General features: G+C 33.5%; 1 protein-coding gene across 5 annotated transcripts in view; it reads left to right on the forward strand.

The window, feature by feature from the left end:
• LOC118620977 (synaptotagmin binding cytoplasmic RNA interacting protein) overlaps positions 1–4,273 on the forward strand; it is a 30,938-nt gene extending 26,665 nt beyond the window's left edge. For 2 of the 5 annotated variants that reach the window (XM_036248113.1, XM_036248109.1), the window contains one exon: positions 1–4,272. This exon is cut by the window's left edge and continues 314 nt beyond it. The gene's annotated coding sequence lies outside the window, so the exon portion shown is untranslated. The other 3 variants (XM_036248112.1, XM_036248111.1, XM_036248110.1) reach the window with 3 other exon arrangements.
• The last annotated feature ends 1,708 nt before the right edge of the window (positions 4,274–5,981 follow it).

Here is a 5,981-nt window from a genome sequence, read left to right on the forward strand (position 1 = left end):
GATATCTTAATAAAGAATAAAGTTCTTCTCTTGAAAAAATCTGCTCTAAGTAGATTTTTCCCCCGTTTTTTTAAATTAAGGATTCCAGCAGTGGTTTTCTGAAATATTCTCTTGAATTTGTGCATTTAAATTTTATTGCAGTGGTATAGATGAATACCATTGTTGGTATCCTTAAATTTCTGCTCACCAAGGTTAATCATGATTGTCTATCTTTTTTATAGTAATCACTTTTGAATTGTGTTCAGATATGCAGTTTCAGGTGTAATCATCAGAGCTGGTTAGTCAGGCATTCCAGATAGTGGTTCTTTTCAGAACCTTTTTTAAAGGGTTGGTTAACTACCTCAGTAGCAGAGGATTGAACTATACCCTGTCTGTACTGTACATAGAAAATCTTTGTAGATAAAAGCAAGGCTTGTTAAATGATATGAGGGTAAGATTTTAATATACCAAATGTAACATTCTTAATTGCCTTTAGTTTCAGAGGCTTGTAAGACTTCCTCATGACCATCATAACAGGCCTTGCTTTTGTCGTATTTTGTGGCTGAAAAAGCAGCCTTGCTTCTTCAGATATTGTAGTTATTTGGATGTATAATAGTTTAGCAAGATGTTACTTTTGTAAGACATCAGATGTTCAAAAAAAAGTGCATCCGAACTTGTACTAAATACTGCAGTGTCCCTTTATAAAAAGTCAGACTAAAACTGACAGCTGTACAGCGAAGCCTGACATTTGGATATTTTGAAGTTTTTTCATAAATCATAGAGATTAGTATATGGCTGTAGTTTAGCTTTTTAGGTAAAAGGTATGTTTCATTAGTGCATTTCTTATTGCTGATCACTGCAAAATTGTGAATCAGCTTTCCATTTCTTATGCAGGTCATGATAACTTGTAGATTAGATTACAATCATTTGTGCTATGTTTTTAATTTTCTAAAGCACCTTGATGACAGTGAGTGTTCAGTGGTGAAGCATCCTCTATTGAATCAACCTCAAAAATTTTTTTGCCAAGTCCAAAATTGATAGCTTAAAGTCAAAAGTGAAATTATAGTTTAATTAGGACTTGGTATAAAGAAATCCCTTTTCCCCTTCCCCAAAGGGATACTGCAGTTATATCACATACCCAATAGGCACCACGATGAAGATCAGAGCTTATTATACTTAAGGTTTTATACACACCAGTTCCCCCAGTAAATGCAAATTTAACAAGAAAATTAGACATGTCATATGTTCAAAATGCTCATGGCAAACAATCATTTTGCATTCCTGCAAATAAAATTGTTTTATACTGTAAGCTGGAGGCGAGTGTAACTTATTTTTGTAATAAAGTTTTTATTTTTTTTATGTGTCATTAATATAAATGTGTGTTAGTATAGAAATATTCTGGTTTAAAAACTTAGAATTGCACACATTTCAGTATGTTTATTTGTACTTACATAATTTTAGAATAGTGGTTGCCAATAGCCTGTATGTTTCACATTAATTGGTTTTTTATGTTATCTTAATAAACCATTTTAGTATGTTGTATGTCAGTTACTGGGATAGCTGGGACATAGAGTGTAATTTAAAATTTGTCAATAAGTATTCATTGGAATATATGTAAATGTGCCTTGCCGGTTATTGAAACTTACCTACAAAATGAGTATGGGGTGACAAAAATTAGTTCCTGGTGCTTAATGAAACTTTCTGCCACTGATTTTATATATTACCCCGTGCTTTTTTAAAGTACATCTCTCTGAAATCTTAGTGTAAGTTTGAGGGCTACACAAAACATTTTACATTTCATTTTGACATATAATGAGTATAACAGGTTTGTGGAAAGTGGGTAAACTAAATGTAGCCTTCAGCAAAATTGAATCTCAGTGTAATCCTTGGTGCTGGCATTTCCCAGTTCCAAGGAGTTAAATGATCCCATCAAAGAGGTCATTGCCATGCCTATTGGCACTTTACTGTCATATCCTTTTTAAGGGACACTGTCAAGGTGTTTAAGTTAATTCTCAGAATTATTTGTTGGGATTTTAGGGCGGGTTTGTTTGGCTTAAGTAAAAACTGCATTGTCACAGTTAAAAGATGAACATTTTTGTGATTTCACAAATGTGTTCCTAAAACATTAAAATATGGAGCTGTGGGTTTCTAAGACTATTTGCCATTCTTAGTTTGGGGATTTGGGAGGGAAAACTGATAAAGAAATTGTGAAGAATTGATGGGTAATGTAAACAGTGGTGGTGAAATATATACACACTCAAGTGAAATTAACTTGACAGTGTTCATTTGAATAACTTTGAATTCAAGCCATTATAATTTTAAAATTAAATATCATTTGCACTGTTCTGATAATGGGTGCAGTTTTTGAGCAATATAATCAGAGCTAAATAAATATGCATGTAGTGATTAGTGATGTGAACAATTAAGTTCTGAGAAGAAATACTAACTGGTATTTTCAAACTTAAATTTCTGTAGTAAAATCAGTATCAAACTTACCAGAAATCAAGGAAAACAGGCAATGCATATAAACATACTTTGGAATGTTGTGTGGCCTATAAAGCAATAATGCAATTTATATGGAATGTCATGGGATATGAGAAATGGAAATGCAAAAATAACTAATCCTTTAGTAAAAATGTCAACCTGTTAAAAGGGGAATGTTAACTAATGTAGGTTATTGCTATTTGTGATTTGTTTATGGGTTCTTGGCTTTGACAGCTTCAATGAATGGACAGATGACAAGTTAAAGAAATTTTGTAAATATTGTCAAGGAATGGGTCTTATATCCAAGAGTCAAGTTCCTTCCTTGGGGTGAAAATTGTATCCTTGAAAGCATTCTGATTGTTAGTTACCTAACCAAAACAGACGCAAGATTTTGTTTCTGCAGACTACTTGGCAATCAAAAGTGATCAGTAATTTAATCAGTTTTCAGAAAGTTGCTTTGTGAGGAAACTATTGAATATATTCTTTTTATGGAAGATTTTCAGCCATTGCGAGTAAATCAGATATTAAAAATGAAGGAGGAATTGAGCACAAAAAGAGCGGTTGCACACTCATGATGGCAGTTGTTGCATCATGAGAAATTTACCGATTACTGCAAGTCTGATTTAACAAAATATATTTTCCTTGTGATAAAATATGAAGAACAGAAGTGGATTGATGGAGTGATCTGGGGTATTAACTTGTATATAAGATATTTGAAAAGACTTATTTAATATCAGGGTGAACATTTATGCTAATTGGGCAAAATTGTCACATTCAGGACAGCCTCTTTGACTAAGTTAAAAGTCACTGTTAGAAATAGCAAAAGATCACCTTGTTATTACAGAGTATGATGTGTAGTCTTATTTTAAGGGGAGATATGAAAAAGTAGAAGGCCTTTGTGCATTTAGGAGAAGGAAGTAAAGGATTGCTCAGGTTCCTAAAACTTCAAGAATACCCACAATAACCATTTTCTCCCCATTAATGTGTATAAAATTTTTATCTGAGCATAGGAATCCAGTGGCGGGTATGAAATGAATGAACTTAAGTAATAGTTCATGAAATGGACAGACTTGTGGGGATGATGTATAGTATTAATTACTCAGTAATCATACCACTCAATAGGGCATGCCACTACTTTTTAAGATACTAATTATAAACCAATGTTCAAAGATATTTTTAACTGTGGGCAAATTAGTGAATGGACCTTTTGGTCTGTCACTTTTTAAAGTACTTATATATTAAGTTCTATTAGCACCACAGTCTGCCTTCAGTAATATACCTAAAATATTTTTTCAGGACCAGAAGCAGTTAGTTTGGAATAACAAATCTTTTTTTACAAATACAAAACAGTATTATAAGTAATGCTCTGGTCCAAGATTAGGTTTTTAATGACATTAACAGTAGTCTGATAAACATTTAGAAGTCTGGCATTGAGAAACAAAAGCTTGTACCTGATTAGTATTTTTATTTAAAAAATAATAGTTCTGTTAGCTTATTTAAATTGTCTCTTGCATTTATTTATCCATAGAATTTATATTTATTTCATTCCTTTTATATCCCTGAAAACTCTGCAGGCTCTTTGATTTGGGTTAGATGTGTGAAGTACTGTCTTTTGCCAAAAACCTCAAATTACCTGTTCTTTTCAACGTAGTGGGTTTGTGCTTGTTTGGAGATCAGTTCAAAAACTATCTGTACTATCTGTACTGCCTCTGATGTTAAGATTTTATGTATAGCATAAGGAAGCTAGCTCTGACTATATTTTCCTAAGAATAAAGACCTATTTTTGTAGCATGTCTTAGGATCTCCAGGAGTCCAAGAATTATTGTGGGTGTCCTCCATCGTTCTTCATTTAACAGCTTTTAAATAGACACTTGGAATCTTTAGAGCTCTTGCACCTTTTAATTATCCATACATTCAAAGTAACTAGCCATTGGTAAAAACAAATTCCCTAAGATCTCTTAATCAAGCACATGGTGGGGATGTGTATATAAATATTGGTCTTCACTTAATTTTAATAGATGATGGAAATAATCTGTGGTCATACACATGCTAGTGAACTCAAAGAAGGTAATGGTAATTTCCATGCCCCACCATGCAGTGTTCTTCCATTCTCTCCATCTCTTTAAGGTTTGGAAATGAGATTGAGGTTGCAAGTAAATCAGAAAAGGGGAGTGAGCAAACGGATCTATTTAAATAAAATGTTGCACATTTAGATGACTGCAAACAAAGTTAGGCAGATGAACAGTTTAAAATGTGTTTCATGAAGCTAAGTTGGCAAATTATCAAAGAGCCGGGAACTTGTAAATACATTCTTGGGCGGGGGCAGGGTTGTTGGCTCATAACCCTAGGATTTTCTTCAAGGAGGGGGCAGTAGGAGGGGTAGTGTTGGCCACTTTAGGACAAAAATCCTTTTAGGTCACTTAGTGCAGAGATTAGTTTGTATTTAGGAATACCAAAATTTGTACTGATTAATGAAAAGCTTTTGTCATTTTAGAATAGTCACGAGTTTTATACCAGGAAAATTCACTAGTAGGGCATTTTGTAAACCATTTATGTTGCCTTTCTGGCTCCCTGTGCAGATACCAAATTAGTACTTTTTTTTTTCTGGTTGAAATAAAGAATGCTGAATAAGACTTTTCGGTTGAGGGGGAAATCCTAATAAACCACTATGGAAATTAACGTCTTCAGGTATTACCATATCCTAAAATGTATTTCTAACACAAGCAATAAACTTTGGACAATGTTGAGGGCACTTCAGAATAATTTACAAGCCTCAGTGAATATCTGTAAATGGTTTAAAACAAGTTCTAATCAGAAAGTCTGCTATCTTTAATATTAATGAATTGTTATTTCTTGACTTTTTAGGCATTTAACTATATTCTTGTGACACAGAAGAACTTGGAGAGAATATTAGGATGCCTAAGATGCCTTGCTATCTTCTGTCACTTAAAACTGTAGCCAATTTGCCCTGGCCGGTTTGGCTTAGCAGTTGGAGTATCGGGCCTGCAGACCAGAGAGTCTGGGTTTGGTTCTGCTAGGGGCATGTTCCAAGAAAACCCCAAAAAAACTATAGCCAGTTTTACTTTTTCAAGGCTAAAGGACAAGGGTGTTGATGTGGATAAGTCATTACCACTGATGAACTAAAGAATATGACTAGAACCGTTCACAGTAGTATAAAATCTGTAGGAGAGTTGTAGATTCCAAAATTCAGTCTTCAAAATGTAGACATATCCAAGAGTAATAACATCACCTCTGGTGTGGCTCTTTAATGTTAATTTCAAATTGAGATGAAGGAAATTTGAATAACAACATTTATGTAACAATATTTCATTTGAAGTTTATTTAGTGTCTCGATTTTTCCCTATGAGAATTATAAAACGCTGGCACTGCATCATTTGAACACAAAATTGCTAAGACTAGGTGTTTCTATTTCTGTCTTGAGTAAAAAAAACCTTTATAGCTTCTTTTTAAAAGAATATTTAAATGATGGTATTGGTGTTTAAATTGGCAGCCTCAGG

Source organism: Molossus molossus, unplaced genomic scaffold (assembly GCF_014108415.1).
Source record: "Molossus molossus isolate mMolMol1 unplaced genomic scaffold, mMolMol1.p scaffold_m16_p_8, whole genome shotgun sequence".
In the NCBI taxonomy this organism is placed as follows: domain Eukaryota; kingdom Metazoa; phylum Chordata; class Mammalia; order Chiroptera; family Molossidae; genus Molossus; species Molossus molossus.